The following is a 19,022-nucleotide window of genomic DNA, read 5'->3' on the forward strand; positions in this document are numbered from 1 at the left end:
TGAAAAAAAGGATTTTGTTGCCTCGAAAAAAGTAATATTATAATCCATTTTTAATTGATTATAATTGCGATTTCTTTTCACTTCACTGACAAGGAAACTCCATTAAAATAGATTTTTGTTCATGAAACTCCAATGCAGATATATATAAATTTTGGCACAACTAGTGGTTAGTTTTATTATTAAATTCATTGATCTAATCGTGATTGAGATCAAAGGCGCTTCAAAAAAGACTTCAGCCTCCTCCAAGTTGAGATATCCCCAATTATCCATAGACTGGAAGATTGCATTCTGCAGGTGCTACAAGACTATACTTGATGTTGGGAATAAATAAAAAAAAAACGGTTAAAACTTTCTCCCAAGCTTCTTAGAAAAAAGTATATCTCTAATAAAATTCTAAATTTGGGACGGCTATCTGTATATTTTGTTCAAAAAATGTTCGTCCTGTAAGATTTGAGAAAATTGTACAAGTTTCTGAAAGATTTGTGCTTGAATTTGCAGCTCCATGCTGGGAATCAACTAAGATCTTACAATATTGTAGCCATTCGACTTCGGCAAGGAAACAAAAGGTTACTCCGCAACGCGCAATCAGTGTATTTATTTATGCGGCTCAGAATTCTTTCAAAATTTAACGAGGGCAAAGAAGTTGATGGTCTCATACCATTGCGGAAATCTGGAGCTACAAAAAAAAATCATGAATAGGGGGGGTGTATGTCTACGTGGCTTAAAAAAAGTTCGGACCAACCGTACAATTCCCCCCCCCCTAAGTGACCTACCGCAGAATGCCCTCCCCAAGCATATAGTAATTCTGAAAGTTAATTCCGCATAGAATATAGAATATTCATTTCAAACAAGCGCGCAGAATATACGACTGGAGAAAAGTTTTTATGCGGAACAGCTATTTTATACTGTTATTCACCTAAAATATCAATCATTATTTTGTATCGATAAACTTTTTTGATCAATTAGATCAGGGGTGGATTTGGGGTGTGGGGTGGCGGACGCCTTTCCTTCAGGGATTCGACCCCCTGCCGACCCAAAGGATCCCCCTTTGATACTTTTGAAGAAATCCACCATTTTTGCCGACCGACCCTAAACTTTTTCTAAAGGCGCCTTGGGCGCCAATATATACTAACTTTGAGGGGGAGCGCGCGCCAAAAAGCGAATTTTTTTTGCCAAAATATTCCAGAAAATGCGCAGCTTTTTGACCTGTTTTTAAAAAATTTGCCTGCGGCGCAGAAAATTTGGCGAAAACGGCGTCTGTTTAGTGCTCTCCCGCACCGAGCGCCGATGGATTCTAATCGCTTATAATGGATTCCCGAGACAAAAAAATCGAGTATAATCCATAACGGATGTAAAATTCAGACCACGAAATCGATTATATAGCCATAATCATCGATTATTTTTGAACAAAAATAATCCATTATAATCCATTATAATCGATTATAATCCATTGTTTTTTGCCAATGAAAATCGATTATTTTGAAATGAAAATCGATTATAATCCATTATAATTGATTATAATCCATTTCATTTTTAGAACTAAATTCGATTATTTTTGCAAACTTTTGCAAATTTTGCGAGAAGTTTGCAGAATTTTTGCCCTGTCTTTTACTAAATGCCATGTCTCAACTTCGTCACCTCGCCCCCTCAAGCTTTTTATCCCCCCTCCCCAACTAAAGGGGCAGGGTAAACTGGGGGGAGGGGTGTAAACTGGGGGGGGGGAACCCTTAGTTAGCAAATTTTTAGAGGAACTTTTTGAAACTTGTAGCTTGCGGTAACCAATTTTCCTCAAGTAAGTTGAGCTCACTATAAAACTTAGGAAAGTTTTTCCTGACTGCAATTTTTTTGAATTTATCAAAAAAATCATTATTTAAAATTTTGAATGGTCGAAATTGAAATTGTTACAACCCCTATAGTTTTTTTTCTCTTTACAGATTTACAGATTGCTTGGCTTATTAGTTGGGCTTTAAGGTTATTTATGCCGCATTTAAAAAAAAATTTCCGAAAACCTTTTAAGAAATGTTCTCTCAGGTTTACAGATTGCTTGGCTTATTAGTTGGGCTTTAATGTTATTTATGCCGCATTTAAAAAAAAGTTCCGAAAACTGTTTGTCATATAATTTTCAAAAAAAAGACAAGTTTTTAGCCATACAAAATCCATTTGTGGCAAAAATGTTTGTTATACAATTTCCATTTATGGGAAAATTGTTTAAAGAGATTTTAACAATTTTCTGTACGTATGGAATTGTATGGAATTGTATGACAAGAAATTACCACTCCCGAGATTTATGTGAGAAGCATTTTTGGTCAACCCGGGTATCTAAAAAAATATACTGATTGTACACAGATTAAATACAGACTATATACAGATTATATAAAGATTTTTTACAGGTTATAGAATGATTTCTCAAAATTATCGCCAATCAGATAGAATGAGTATATAGAAACAAAAATATAATGCAGGCTTTTTCTTAAAATTTTTGTACTGATGTTTGATCTGAATAAAAAATTTAAATTCTTTGTTGCATGAATAAATTACAGCAAAAGTAAATAGCTGCTTTTTAATTTTTCCTAATTTTTCATTGATGTTTTTTGCACAAAATTGCGCTGAACAGAATGATAATTTAAGTGGCTTTTGAAGAAGTTTTGCACAAAGAAGTATCCTTCTTTCCGCGGAAACCCTTAGTTAGCAAATTTTTAGAGGAACTTTTTGAAACTTGTAGCTTGCGGTAACCAATTTTCCTCAAGTAAGTTGAGCTCACTATAAAACTTAGGAAAGTTTTTCCTGACTGCAATTTTTTTGAATTTATCAAAAAAATCATTAATTAAAATTTTGAATGGTCGAAATTGAAATTGTTACAACCCCTATAGTTTTTTTTTCTCTTTACAGATTTACAGATTGCTTGGCTTATTAGTTGGGCTTTAATGTTATTTATGCCGCATTTAAAAAAAATTGTTCCGAAAACATTTTAAAAACGTTTTCTCAGGTTTACAGATTGCTTGGTTTATTAGTTGGGCTGCTACGGGAACTGCTACGTGGGTACCAACCGATATCTCTTGTAGAGATCCAGGAGTGAATCCTTGAATTTCATGACTGGTAGTAGTCTCTTCGAAATCGCACGGCGATGTTACATAACAAGATCCTACACTAAGAGAGCTGAAAAACGTATTGGTCAGAAAATGGTGCAAAATTTTATGGAGGATTACAATTTTTTAACCAACAGTTGGTTGAATGAACACCTTTTGTCAAGAATGACCGGAGAGACGACGTTCAAATCCCACAGTTTTCAATTTTAACAAAAAATCCTGCTTGGGTAAAATGTTTTTTTTTTCTCGTTAAAGTCAAACTTTAGGTAGCGTCCTCCATTTTTGAATTTCTCAATGGTTGATTTTTTTTTCTTATTTCTGAAGCTTAAAAAACCATTACAATGAACAATTTTGACAATTTTGATCAATTTTTTTGCTTACGTCACCATCCATCCGTCGGTTCTTCCCCTGGGCAGAGACAGGGTAAGGAAAACTCCAGTTCGTAGTCGTTGAGAGAGTAACAATAGCTCTTTCTGGCTTGGTCCCAAACCACAAGTCAATTTTGTCTCCCGTATGTTTCTCAAAACCCTCGTATAACACGTATGCTTGCAGGGATATGAAGACTTTAGTTCTGGGGGCAGGAACTCCGGATATAATGTATTCTTGTATGTCTCCCTTTCCCCAAAAACATGTCTGGTTGCAGCTACCGGAAGTAGATATAAAAACCGTAAAAATGATTAAATTTAAATTTTTACTAGCATAATCTACTATTTGCGAAACAACGAGGATTTAGTTCTTCTAAAATTGTAAAATCTAGCAAGAAAAGGAACAACTGTCTAGTTAATGTGAGAGGTTTACATTTATAGAAAAGGCGGAGTGTCCGCTACTTTATGTCCGCTACATTTCGATAAAATACATTATGATGGTACCCGTACTGAAATTTTTAGATAAATTCAAATCTGGACATCGAAAAATCATATAACTTTCAGATCTCTATCAATCCTGTGACATGTCTTTTTTTTCGCTGTACATGTCTGAATCAAACATGTACAGATATGATAACTATGGAAAAAGTCAGGTATGAGCCTGTCTGCTTCAGGTCTGCCCCAGGTATGATCAGGCCTGTCCCAGGTATATTTCAGATCTGACTTTACATGATCATACCTGGACCAGACATGATCATAGCTGAACCAGACATGATCATACCTTGACCAGACATGATCATACCTAACTTTACATGATCACACCTGAAGCAGACATGATCATACCTGACTTTACATGATCATACCTGGACCAGACAAAATCATGCCTGAAATTGCATGATAAGACCTGAATCAGACATATCATTATGGTAGTGTAAGACCGAGACAATCCATGAGTCAACCTAATCAAGCTTCGTTGTTAAACGCGAGAAGCAAAAATCAATTTAATATTGGTGCCAGGCAATGCCCAGCATGCCAGATATTAAGCTGACAAAAACAGATGAATGATTAAACTCCTCAGGACCAAAATAGGCAAGAACAAGGGTTAATTTACAAGAACATTGAGAATAGTAGAGAGGGAAAGTTTGAAACCTTAGCAAGTTTAAAAATGTTAGTTTATATTGAAGTTGATCAACGTTTAGGATGTTTGAAACAGCGAACAGCCATCGGTGAAGATAATTTTTTTTTTAGGTCTCAATTTTATAAGTTTGGGCGTGCTTGTGCTGAAACTATAGAAAAGGCGGAGTGTCCGCTACTTTATGTCCGCTACATTTCGATAAAATACATTATGATGGTACCCGTACTGAAATTTTTAGATAAATTCAAATCTGGACATCGAAAAATCATATAACTTTCAGATCTCTATCAATCCTGTGACATGTCTTTTTTTTCGCTGTACATGTCTGAATCAAACATGTACAGATATGATAACTATGAAAAAAGTCAGGTATGAGCCTGTCTGCTTCAGGTCTGCCCCAGGTATGATCAGGCCTGTCCCAGGTATATTTCAGATCTGACTTTACATGATCATACCTGGACCAGACATGATCATAGCTGAACCAGACATGATCATACCTTGACCAGACATGATCATACCTAACTTTACATGATCACACCTGAAGCAGACATGATCATACCTGACTTTACATGATCATACCTGGACCAGACAAAATCATGCCTGAAATTGCATGATAAGACCTGAATCAGACATATCATTATGGTAGTGTAAGACCGAGACAATCCATGAGTCAACCTAATCAAGCTTCGTTGTTAAACGCGAGAAGCAAAAATCAATTTAATATTGGTGCCAGGCAATGCCCAGCATGCCAGATATTAAGCTGACAAAAACAGATGAATGATTAAACTCCTCAGGACCAAAATAGGCAAGAACAAGGGTTAATTTACAAGAACATTGAGAATAGTAGAGAGGGAAAGTTTGAAACCTTAGCAAGTTTAAAAATGATAGTTTATATTGAAGTTGATCAACGTTTAGGATGTTTGAAACAGCGAACAGCCATCGGTGAAGATAATTTTTTTTGTAGGTCTCAATTTTATAAGTTTGGGCGTTTCCGGTGATGTTTCCAACTGCAAGGTTCCGTGCATGGTGGACTATTTGGTGGGCCAATTTTCTCACAAGGGTGTTGCTCTTCCTTCTTGAGTTGAGCAGTCGTTCGAAAAGGAATCGTTTGCATCGTCGAACACTTCCTTTACAGGCGTTTCCGGTCTCTAAACGCCTCATATTTGGTTGCCATGTCAGTCTCGTGCTGTTCTTGGGTTTCTGTTGCTTGTGCTGAAACTTTGAGATGTCGAAGATGAGTGTTTTCGGTATTTTGGACAATCACGTCGGGCTGCAGATTCCCAAAACGTTGCTCTTTGATGATGGTATAATTTGCAGGTATACTTGCTTCAATGAGATTCCGCGCCTCGTCGTGTCTGCTTATTAATGACTAACGGTTGACTGGACAATTATTGATCACATGATTCAGTGTTTCTTGATTCAATTGGCAGCGACGGGAGGTCGCGTCTTTGTTTTTACACCAGGTGATTGCTCCGCGTAAAAGGGTGAGGTTCCGCCTAGCACGATGAACGAACCGCCAGTCGCAAAATTTGGTGTGGTAACTGTATATCGCTTTAGTCGCAATTGGCGATGAGCTGAGGCTCCTCCAGTAACGGCCTTGGTCTCGAGCCTCTAATAAGTTTGCAAGACTCCTTTTTGTGATTAAGGAGTGGAGCGTTGGCCATGGGTTTCGATAGTTTATATCTGCAATTTGGATGTTCAACCTGTCATTGTGCAGTTCTAATTTGATTTTCAGTTTCAGGTACTTGCGTATTCGTTGCAGGGTAAGAGAATTTTCTTTAGCATTTTCCGAGAGTCCAGTTTCTTTATTCTGGTTTATTGCTCGTATCACCTCTTCATCCGATGATCCATGTAGAAGCAATTTCCAGGTCAGCCTTCCCAGAGTGTCTTTGATGTTGAAAGTATTGACAAACAATTTCAGTGTCATTTTTGCTTTTGTTAGGACCAAATCAGGAAATCCAGGTCCTCCGTATAAACGGTTCAAATTGATTTAGGCCGTAGTTGCTTTCTCAGCTTGACAAAGGATGCGTTTTGCCGTCTTTCGCAGTGATCGGTTCATCCTATGGAGTTAGTTTTGGTTGGCATATGAATTCTCTAGCAGATGGTATATCATTGGATTAATCTTAGTCCTGAGAGCAAGTATTTTTTGCATAGGGGAGAGCTGACAATCTTCTATTAGCTGTGCTAAGTCCCAAGCTCTCTCGAAAAAGGACTCGAGTCCTGCAACAATTGACTTGAATGCGGTAGTTCCAAGATACTTGTAGGCTCTTTCCTCGGCCACCACTGGTACCAATTGGTCTCCGATGGTGAGTGGTATGGAGATGTTTGCAGCTCCGCATTTGGTAGGGTTGAAGGTGAAACCCAGTGAATGGGCGCAGTCAACTATTTTCTGCTGGATCCCCGGTGCTTTGGATGCGTTCTACAACACAACTGCTAAGTCGTCCATATACTCCAAGCAGGAAGAAGATGTCATCTCTCCACTGACAACTGGATCCAGGAACAAGTTGAATAACAGAGCGCTGAGTGGACAGCCTTGCACAACACCTCTGGAAACGTTCACTGGGTCACAGAGTGTCTTGCCTGATAGGTCGGTAGACTGTTTGGTACAATCTGAGTAAACGGACTGTATGATTCGTATAATCCATTCTGGGCACTGGCTTTGTCGTGGAGCCTCGGAAATGGTTGAGTGTTCCACACTGTTAAACGCATCGCTAAGGTCAAGATTGAGGACACCTTTCTTGGAGCCTAAGGACTCAGCTACGGTGATCGTGTTCTCCATGATGCCTTTTCTGAAAAAAATGCTCGCTGCGCGTGGGAGATGCCATTGTTCCCCTCGAGCCACGAGGATAGTCCTTGGCAGATCATTGATCCATTCCCTGGTCCATTCCCTCTTGGAAATTGTTGGGATTTTTGAACAGAAGTAGGTTTCTGTAATTCCTCCACCTATCAGGCGTAGCCCCTGAAGCTGCTAACTGGCGCAATCCGGACGTAAAGGCCGGCACGAAACCTTTTAATTGAGCCAAATTAGCGTAGGTCCAGCCATCGGGGCCAGGAGCAGATGATGCATGATCAAGGGTTGCTTTTATTTCTTGTTCAGAGAAGGGCCGTGACAGTGCTTCTCCATTCCTCCAGCATTGCTTCCACGTGTTCTGCACAGGGGTGAGGGGTTACTGGTTTTGAGCCAAGTTGGACAGTCAGTTGAGACTTCAGATCTTCTGGGTTAACTCTACAGAGAATTGTTTGGTGCCCCTCAATGTACTCTATGCCCCAGTCATGTTGGTGTTGTACACTTTTCAGATCTCTGCCGTGTATAGCGTAATCTATATAGGATGCTGTTTTCATGAAGTCTTGGATTTTGCGGGAATGAGCGAATCTAGCCATTGATCGGCGTTGAAGTTTTCGTCCACTTCATCGGGGCATTCATAGCGCTGGTTTTTGCCCGGGGGTCGACCGATTGTGTAATTTGCGGTGGTGGGGTGACTTCATCAGGGCTTTCATAGTCTTGATTTGTAAAAGAAGGGTCCCCCGAGTCGGACTTTTGCGGGGGTGGGGGGACTCGGAACCGGTTGCTGAGATCCTCGCATGGATGAAGATAGAGAGCATCCGTCCTGTTCAATGGGACGGGCTACTTTGCATTGAATGTTGTGGCTGCTCAAGGCTTTTTGCGTGGCAAATCCTCGGTTACAGGAACTGCATGGGTAGGTTTCGATTTCAAATAAAGGATCCTTGAAGTGGGTCGCCTGATGCGTTGTCGCTTTTCTTTGATCTGGAAAGGCTTTCCTACAGATTTTGCTTTCATAAAGAACGTTATCCAGATCTATAGAATGTCTCTTCTTTGCGTGGCGACTGATATTGCATTTAAAAGACGCTTCCTTGATCACTGCATTGCAATCGCTGCAGCTCAGGGGCCAGCCAAATCGTGCGAATTGGCACTCAGGCAATCGTACCGCTAAAGGCGAGCATGGATGTTTTTTATAACGTATTTGAAAGTTGAGTTCCAAAAGGTGTTACTCGAAGACAAGAAAGCTGAAAAAAATCAATTTTTTAATCCAAGTTATTTCTCAGCTGAGCATAAATTATGCGGAGTTATTCTCAGTTCTGTATAGTATAACTGAAGAAAAACAGCTTGTTAAATGCATTCTAAGAAGCGAAAATGGCAGCGGTCTTTCAGAGATTACTAGATAACGTACATTCTCAAACGTAACGTAACAGCGGTAGCGAAGACTTAACAAAGTTGGGAAATTGGCATTGATATTGGCAACATAATTTTAACCGAAAGTAGTATCTTAGTCTAAGCTAAATTCAACTTGCTAAAGTGAAAAGAGAAATTGGCAGCATGATGAGAATGATCAAAAGGCCGAGAAGCGATGATCTTAGCCAAAAGTCCGAGAAGCGATAACTGAAACGAAAGATCTTTTTTTCTACATGCCTCAGACACAACAACAAACAGCAGCTCTTCAATTACGCATTTGTTTTCTATGAAATTTGTGATTTCTCAACTCAAATAAACTCATCAAAAAATGAACTTATTCAATTAAAAACCCTGATCTGATATACGACGTTGTAAAAAACACGGTAATGCTATCAAAAGTAGAGATGCTATCAAAAGTAAGGACGCACTGGCTGGGTTATGATCAAAGGCTCCCCTTAATTCCTCCCGGAACTAAGGGGATCGACATATCCCCGAATGTTGGCAACGGGCAACGAGCAAGACCCCCGGAATTTAGTGCGTTAGGATCGGAGGTGCGTTGTTATACATGGATGACCATTAGGTTTAAATTGTAATGGTCACCATGTATTAAATGATCAGCAATGGTCACTATGTAATAATCCTAATTGTCACCATGTATAATTTTTTACCTAATGGTCACCATGTAATAATCCTAATTGTCACCATGTATAATTTTATACCTACTAGTCCTCATGTAAAACTTCGGTATATTATTGAGTATTCCCACTGAACGTTGTGGTTACATGTAAAATGACGTTATATATCTATTATATGAAACCAAATTATATGGTATAAAGGAAAGCACAAGATTTTGGCAGCGTAGCTTAACTGTTGGCTGCGGTGAACGATTAGGCAAAAATTAGGCAAAAATTAATAATCAATTTGACCAAAATAAGAATGAAAAATTTCTTTAAGCCAAATCAAGGTAAAAAAACAAAGAGAAATTATGGAACACTGAAAACTCTAAAATAATGAAATTGACATGAAAATTTCGACATTTCCATTTTTCGTGTCTACAGGAGACCGAAAAAACGTCTGAAATCTTTGACAAAAGTTTTGATTTTATAGAAAAATTGAAAGAGCTAATAAGTTGAAGTGGGTAGAGATCTTGAAAAACGAGATGATGAAAGCCAAAAGTGCCCATTAATTTTGCTGTAGCCATTTCTAAGTTTTGCATATACCACTTTTTATTTAAAAAAAAAAGGAAACAATTTTCGGGGCTTCTAGAAAACGTTCAGTACTTCCCATTAACTTTATTGTGCCAACCGAAGTTTTGAAAATATTCATCAAAGCGGACCTAGAAACTAGGGGAAAACTGTTTTTTGTGTGCCAATATATACGACAGAACCGAGTGACCATAAATAAAGCAAGTGAAAACTTATTTGCGACTTTTAAGGAAAACAGTTATTCAAATTAGAGCAAATTCAATCGGGAAAGACTAAACACAAACTAAGACAAGTAATGTATGCAAACTCAAAATTTGATATGAATTCGGAGTTATAATTTGAGCATCCAAATTTTTGATTTTTCCATTAAAAGAATATGCAGTTAAATAACTTTTTAATTTGATACTACAATCTTTTCAACTGTTCTCAGTATCTTCTAATTAAGTTCAAATTGGTTTTAGCAAGAGCTTTCTATTCAAAAGTTTGAAGCGTTATCAGTTATTATCATTGATTAACCCTCTGCTCAACAAATTGAAGTTTGAGTTTTTTCATATAAACCTGATCTTTTGAATGTTTCCATGATTACGCTAATGCTTCTCAAAATACGGTTGCTTTTTCACCAAAATGTTTGATTACTCATCTACAACTAATTGTGTTATTAAGGGTTCAACTTTTCTTTCAAAATATGTTTGAGGTGATCCAAGCTTTCACATTCACGTTCTGATCACTAAGAGGATCAAAACAGTTCGCATCATGATGTTTCTTCTCAATTTTGCATCGATATTTGTCTTCTCTATTAACAAGATTTGTCTTCGAAAAACCTTTATTTGTTTAAAATGCTAAGATAAAAAATCAAGCCTTATCATCAACACTCTAACTGAATCTTCGGATTCCGTCAGAACGATAGCTGTTTCACACTAAGCAATGCTTTCACACCAATTTGGTTACAGCAGTTTCCGAAAATTTGAATTTGTAAGTGACATTTTGTAGTTTCAATGCATATCGATAAACGTCAATTTCATTGTGCTATCTTAAGCTGTAACGACTTAGAAAGATATGTTTAATTTGCCAAAATGAATTTTGTTAGAAATTTTTACTTTGAAGAATTAAAATTTTGAGCTTCAATGCAGAAAGACTTGCTATTTTTTTCAAAGACAAAAGGCGTAAGCATTTTCAGCTATTTCATAAAAAGCTCTATCGACTACAAAAATCGTGAATTTAAAAAAGTGTGCTGACTGTTTATCTGATTACACAATTGCTTCACTTCTGTGGGTTTGTAAGTTTGATTCAAAATTATGATTTTTCAAATAGAAGCAATTGAAAATTTGTGGTTTTTAGAGATTGATCAATCATCTTTCAAATATACAGTACCTGTCACTGAGACGTTGCTCGCTTAACGTCTTCAGCTTTTCCAGCCGCATGTCATTTTCTACCATTCTTCTATCGATCGTGTTCGTCTGCACGATCAATGATTTTCCTCAACATCATAAATTTTTTCTAATAATTTTGTTATCGTAATTTTTATCTCTATGAGCAACAGTTCATCAATCACTTTGAACTCCATGCTGTCTCCAATTGGACTTGTTGTTTTGATGCTTCCCACGACAAATTTTTGTAAAAGCTTGAAAATTGATCTTTCTTGTCACAATTTTAAAACATTTTTCTTAATCCTTGACTGCAGAAAAAATGAAAATATCAATGCAGCATATGCCACTTTTTCAAATTGATTTGTTCATATTGAGGATACCTGGAAGGTCAAATATTTCGAGGAAAATTTTTTTAAAAATTTTATCATATTGTTTGGCAAATCAAGAAATGGAAAAAAAATTATCATTATAGTGTCTGGATGATTATTCTAGAATATTCGAGAAATTTAAGAAGAAAGATAAGAAAGATTTGGATTAAGTTACATATAAACTTCTATATGAAAAAAATTAAACGATTACAACTATACTCAAACATACATACCCCACCAAACATCTAAAGCTGCATACTTGTAAGCATAAAAAACATAAATACAATTTCGTAAGTTGCAAACTTAAATTCATACTCACAAAAAATATTCATACGTATTTTATAACATACATACGTTTATTCATACACACTTAAATACTGACATAATGTTATTCATATAAACTTACATACAAAAACAATGACATACACACTTACTGAATACAAACAAACATACATGTATACATACGCACAAACTTACATAAACACATACATACATACATACATACATACATACATACATACATACATACATACTTACATGCATACATACATACATAGATACATACAAACGTACTCACATAAATACACACAAATTTAAAGATTTTTAGGTACATTCATACAACCATACGTAGAAAATTACATACATATATGCAAAAGTACTTCCATACATACAAATATTCAAAATGAAGTCTTACATAAAGGTATGAAAACAAACGTACATAGTCTTATACATAAGAAGAATGCAAATAAACTACCATACTTACATAAATTTACATACTTGCTTACATACATTTAAACCTGCAATCAATTATACGAAAAGTTTTGCTTTTACACATGCAAAGATTTTGACTTAATACTTCTGCTGACCTTTAAAATAGAACCGCTTTTAAACACACAAACTAATTTACATTCACTTCACACTTTTAAGACAAATATGTACACACATTCAGACAAAAAGAGTCAGGCATTCAACTGGCATTCAAACGTCTTTACATACAATCATTTAAACGTGCCTTTCATACTCATAAACGAAAATGCATAATTATTTGCCTACAAACAGACATGGATCGTGCTTTACAAGCATGCAATGACTTATGTGTACACACTTTCCTTTTGAACAGTTATAAAACTTCAATCCAAAATTTGTACAATTTGCAAACAAGCAAATTTTTTAAATGATTTTTAACTGAAAAACATAGATTGATACAAAATAACTGCTGGTCTTCATTCACTCAATCAAGCGGACATGCAGTCAAGCGTTCTTACTTACATAAAAACATACAAATTTTTATAACTTCCAAACAATCAAATGAATACACATAAAAAGTATAACTTATAGTAGAATACAAATAGTAGAATATAGTATAACAAATAGTAGAATACACACAAGTATAACAAATAGTAGAAAACACACAAATGAATATAACTTGATTAATTACTTTTATACATGCAACAAGTGGTACACTTTTACATAGATACATACAGTTTACATGAATACACACATACGCAAAGCATATGTGCGTACATATATACTATGCATATAGTATCTTGTCAAACCTTCAAGAAAAACTAGAACATTAGTAAAAATCAGGTTGGGTTATAGTTATTCTTCTAGTTACCATTGTTTTGGTTTACAAGCGCATTAGGAAAAAAAATGTACTCATACATACAAACACATCAACTTGCATACATACACGCATACACGAAAGATATTTACTTGCATTTGCGAATAAACACAAAGATTCACACAAAAATATAATCATTACGTTTTACGTATAAACGTGTTCAAATACATACAAACCTACATACACAATTTGATTTTACAATGCAAACGTCGCAAGCAGAGATTTGCAAAGAAATGCCAGCTTTCAGCCATGTCATCTACACAATTTAGCAATTTTTTTCATCTTAAAAAATGGTAATAAACAACTTTTTAATATGTCTGTTGATCTCCCAAACGAATTTTACAGCGGTATCAAACTTCGACTCAAAATTGACCAGTGAGTCATGAGAAGCGTTTTTAGTGATCAGAAGAAAAAACCAAGGCCTACTAACTTGCATAGGACGGGAAAATTTCAAAACAAATTGTCGAAAGTTTCTTGTTGGACGGTCCGAATAGAGTTTTTTGACATATCGAAAATTGCTTTCAAGTAATTATTTAGTTTTGTGCAGAAATTTTAAGACAGTAGAAATTTTGTTTCGAAACAAAAATTTCAGCCATTGTTCTAAGAATCGTAATTTTTTTAAAAAACTTTGTTTTTTGATTCATTTGTTAGTTCTGTAGTTTGATATATCTTCATTGACGATTAGGCGGCAGGTTTAACCGTACACCAAGTTACATTGACTATAGTAGCACATTATGGTGTTTTCTCGCTAAACCATCAAAACTTTTATGGTTTGAAAAAATTTAATTAGTTCGGAAAAAGCTATTTAATACAGGTTCAACTGTTCTTTTTTTCATCTTTTTCCACCGTATTTATGCAATATCGACAGTTTGATCTATAGTATGTTAGAACATAATCTTTTAAGGATGATAAAACTAACGGTAAAGGGTATGTTTTAGATAAAACAAAAGTTGTTCTCAGCTGATATTCAACTCATTTTTTCAGTAATATAGAAAACTTTCAATAAATTTTTAATTTTGTGCAAAATAAACAACATAATCTTCTTTTGCGATTTTGAATTTTCTAGAATGAACGTTTTTTAGACATTATTCTAAATGAAACACATGTATTTTTTATAAACTTAAAGAATTAAGAGCAATAAATTTTTTGTTCTTTTTGTTTTTTTTAATTTAGGTTACAAAACAAACAGCTAAAAAATAATAAATTCAACTAAACTATTTGAAGAAAAAAACAGTCTCTACGAAAGAGGAATGCGCTCATAAGGAGATGGGTAAATCTAGATCTTTGATTAGCATAATTTTTGCTATTTGCGCTGAGTCGATGATATAAACTTCGATAATCAAAATTCAACTTTTCTGATAGCCTTTTAAACCATACTTTTAAAAGATATAAATAGAATGAGATAACTTAAATGGAAAATATGTGATTTAGAGTCATCCAATTATCATTATTTGAACTTAATTGTTGTCTAATAAGGAAAAAAAATCTCCGTGAGCAGTCTTGTCAAAAATAGTACGTTCTTGAGGTAATCAGTCAAAACTTATACATACGGTTTTTTAAAGTTTTGCGGTAACGGAGAGCAAACATTGAATTGAAACGGGTAAAATTATGAATCAAATGTGGAAAGCACGCGCCTGCTGAGGCGTTGTTATTGCGCTAAAAACAGAACAAGTCTTATCATGAATTGGAAATGAAATAGTTGAAAAATGCTTTGTTTTGTACAATCAAGACCACATCTTTTCTAACTTTTGATAGTAATTTTATCGTTTCTTCTTCAAATTGAACAGTTTTGGACAAGTAATAAAACACAGCATGGTTTTGGGCTCACATTCATATCTTGTATTCAGCGGCTAATCTAAAATGAACACATAAATTTCCCTATGTTTGATTGAGATTTATGATTGGGTATAGATGTCAGTCCACAACCAGAAAGATTTTCAAAGAGAAACCCTTTACATTTTAACCTGATTTAGTCTTACCAGAAATCGTTTATCTGCTGGGAAACTTATCCAATTTGGCTACGCTGTGTATGATCTATCACTGGCTGATAAGCGAATGGTTCGAATAAACTAGAATTTATGTATATAAGTCCAGGTTTGAGTTTTTACGCGTGTTCATCGGTATGTGTAATTGTTATTTTATGTATATATGTTCAGAAGTATAACAATAGCTAAAAGTAAAGCCAAAAATCGAACTCAATGTAGCTTTAATTCCAGATTAGTGAAGAACTTCCAGAACATTTTCCTAGGTGTTGTATCTGTACTATGTTCAACCAGATACTGCAAAGTAATATAATTAAGTGTAAATTGTGTGCATTGCGTGTTCGATTTTTTAACATGCTGCACGGTTTGCTTGTATTGAAGATGTTATATCAGAAAAGATGTACAAGCATGTTGTTCCAAAAAGTTTTCGAATCAATTTAAGATAAATAATTGTAATTGGAAATAAAATTTGATGTCAAAATCAATCCAATTCTTCTTTTTACTTTTCTTCATTATTCTAGATTGTTTCAACAGATGCTAAGTGGGAACAGATTATCAGTCAAATTTGGATACGTAAAATTAGTGCATGTAGATAGGCATTGTAATCAATTTTTTTTGTAAATGTAAGCACGATTAATATCTACTTTGTATGTTTTTGGTTATCTACACTTCGTTATAATAATTCACATGTATAAATTCACTTATGCTATCAAAATTATGCCATTAGAAGTGCCACTTTAAGTAGAAAAACAATTCATCTCAAACTTTTTTGATGCTCTTGATTTCTGAATAGTTTACCACATACTAAAAATTTATCAGATACAACATGAAAACGTCTTTCTATGCCTAAATAGACAGTTAGTGTTTGATATGGTTTTACAAAACTTATCATTCTTTTTTTAACCCAACTAACCTAATATGTGCAATTTTAATTAGTTATAAAGCTAATAACTAACACCAATTATATTTTTGTTTCAGGATTTTAAATAATTCTCACTAGCTATTTCTTATGCAGTGTGAAAAAAATGAATGTTTTTATTTATACATGAAGTATGCGGATATGTAAGTGTCTAAGTTTGTTGTGATTTTTCAATCTCAATTTCGGGCTGATGCCTGTATGGGTTTATTTATCTTTGTATAAATGAAAAAACTCAGAATGAACTTGACTTAAGTCCTTTTTTGTCATGAAAAGTCTTGTTTGTCTCACGTCAACGTAAATTTTAAATGTATAAAAACATGTACAATTCATAAACAAGTCGTGCATCTTTTTTTTGTTTCAGATGAATGATGCTGTGAATGAGTGTTTTTGAAATAATATGTGTTTTCTTTGTTTATTTGTTTAAGTTTTTGTTTAGGAACGCCTGTAACAGAATCCTACTCTATGTTGACAACCTTGCAACACGTTTGTCTTAGTGTTGCGGTCAATATCAATTTTGCTTAAAATTTAATCTTTGATTCTTAATTTTACCCGTTTCAATTCAATGTTTGCTCTCCGTTACAGCAAAACTTTAAAAAATTGTATGTGTAAGTTTTGACTGATTCCGCTCAAGAACGTACTATTTTTGACAAGACTGCTCACTGAGATTTTCTTTCCTTATTAGACAACAATTAAATTCAAATAATGATAATTGGATCACTCTAAATCACATATTTTCTATTTAGGTTATCCTATTCCATTTATTACTTTTAAAATTATGGTTTATAAAGCCATCAGAAGAGATGAACTTTTGATTATCGGAGTTTATATCATCGATTCAGCGCAAATAGCCAAAATTATGCTAATCAAAGATCTAGATTTACTCATCTTCTCATAAGCGCATTCCTCTTTCGTAGAGACAAATTGGATAGTAAGTCGAGAGGCCCAAGTCGGCCTGGAAATGGAGCCACCAGCTTCACCTTTTTACTCTCATTGCGGAAATCAGTCTAACAGTGAGCCCCTGGTGCAGTAGGCAGACAACCGATATTAGCGAAATGTAAACGCCAGTTGCTCGCAAAAAACAAGAAAAAGGATCGGAACGCATCAGTCTCTGTTATACGTGGCGTCAATTGAAAAACTTTCAGTCTGTTCTGTGTTTTGTGCTGTTTTTTTTTTCAAATAGTTAGGTTAAATTTATCAATGTTTAGCTGTTTGTTTTGTAATCTAAATTAAATAAAACAAAAAGAACAAAAGTTTTTTTTTTCTTAATTCTTTAAATTTATAACAAAAATTTGTGTTTCATGTTTCATGTCTAAAAAACGTTCGTTCTAGAAAATTAAAAATAGCAAAAGAAGGTTAGGTTGTTTATTTTGCACAAAAATAAGATCTTACTGAAAATTTTCTATCTTACTGAAAAAATGAGTTGAACATCAGCTCATAACAACTTTTGTTTTCTCTAAAACATACCCTTTACCGTTAGTTTTATCAGAACTAAAAGATTAATTTCTAACATAGTATAGCTCAAACTATCGATATTGCATAAATACGGGGGAAAAAAGATGAAAAAACGAACAGTTGAACCTGTATTAAATAGCTTTTTCAGAACTAAATAAATTTTTTCAAACAATACAAGTTTTGATGGTTTAGCGAGAAAACAAAATAATGTGCAACTCTAGTCAATGTAACTTGGTGTACGGTTAAACCTGCAGCCTAATCGTCAACTGAAGATATATCAAACTACAGAACTAACAAATGAATCAAAAAACAAAGTTTTTTAAAAAAGATTACGATTCTTAGAACAATGGCTAAAATTTTTGTTTCGAACCAAAATTTCCACTGTCTTAAAATTTCTGTACAAAACTAAATAGCTACATGAAAACAATTTTCGATATGACTAAAAACTTTATTCGGACCGTCCAACAAAAAACTTTCAACAATTTGTTTTGAAATTTTCTCATCCTATGCAAGTTAGTAAGCCTTTGTTTTTTCTTCTGACCACTAAAAGAGCTTCTCATGACTCACTGATCAATTTTGAGTTGAAGTTTGATACCGTTGGAAAATTTGTTTGAGAGATCAACAGACAAATCGAAAAATTGTTTATCACCACTTTTTATTTTTTTTAAAGATGAAAAAAATTGCCAAATTGCGTAGATGACATAGCTGAAAGCTGGCAGTTCTTTGCAAATCTCTGCTTGCGACGTTTGCATTGTAAAATCAAATAGTGTATGTAGGTTTGACCGTATTTGAATATGTTTATACTTAAAACGTAATGATTATATATATTTTTTGAATATTTGTGTTTATAAGCAAATGCAAGTAAATATCTTTTGTGTATGCGTGTATGTATGCAAGTCGATGTGTTTGTATGTATGAGTACATTTTTTTTCCTTATAAGCTTGTAAACCAAAACAATTGTAACTAGAAGAAGAACTATAACCCAACTTGATTTTTACTAATGTTCTAGTTTTTCTTGAAAGTTTGACAAGATACTATATGCATTGTATATATGAACACACATATGCTTTGCGTAGGCGTGTTTTCATGTAAACTGTATGTATCTATGTAAAAGTGTACAACTTTTTGCATGTATAAAGGTAATTATTCAAGTTATATTCATTTGTGTGTATTCTACTATTAGTTATACTTGTGTGTAATCTACTATTTGTTATACTGTTTTCTATTATTTGTATTCTACTATTTGTTATACTATTTATGTGTATTCATTTGATTATTTAGAAGTTTTGTAAATTTGTATGTTTTTATGTAAGTAAAAACTCTTGAC

At 34.4% G+C, this 19,022-nt stretch overlaps 2 non-coding genes across 2 annotated transcripts; both read right to left on the reverse strand.

Annotated features, from left to right (window-relative positions):
• Positions 1-4,355: 4,355 nt before the first annotated feature.
• On the reverse strand, positions 4,356-4,544 carry LOC134843010 (U2 spliceosomal RNA). The gene has a single exon (XR_010162586.1). It is a non-coding gene; the product is annotated as a U2 spliceosomal RNA (small nuclear RNA).
• A 662-nt stretch (positions 4,545-5,206) lies between these two features.
• Positions 5,207-5,395, reverse strand: LOC134843011 (U2 spliceosomal RNA). Its single transcript, XR_010162587.1, has one exon. It is a non-coding gene; the product is annotated as a U2 spliceosomal RNA (small nuclear RNA).
• Positions 5,396-19,022: the final 13,627 nt, after the last annotated feature.

This window comes from Symsagittifera roscoffensis, chromosome 3 (assembly GCF_963678635.1).
Source record: "Symsagittifera roscoffensis chromosome 3, txSymRosc1.1, whole genome shotgun sequence".
Lineage (NCBI taxonomy): Eukaryota > Metazoa > Xenacoelomorpha > Acoela > Convolutidae > Symsagittifera > Symsagittifera roscoffensis.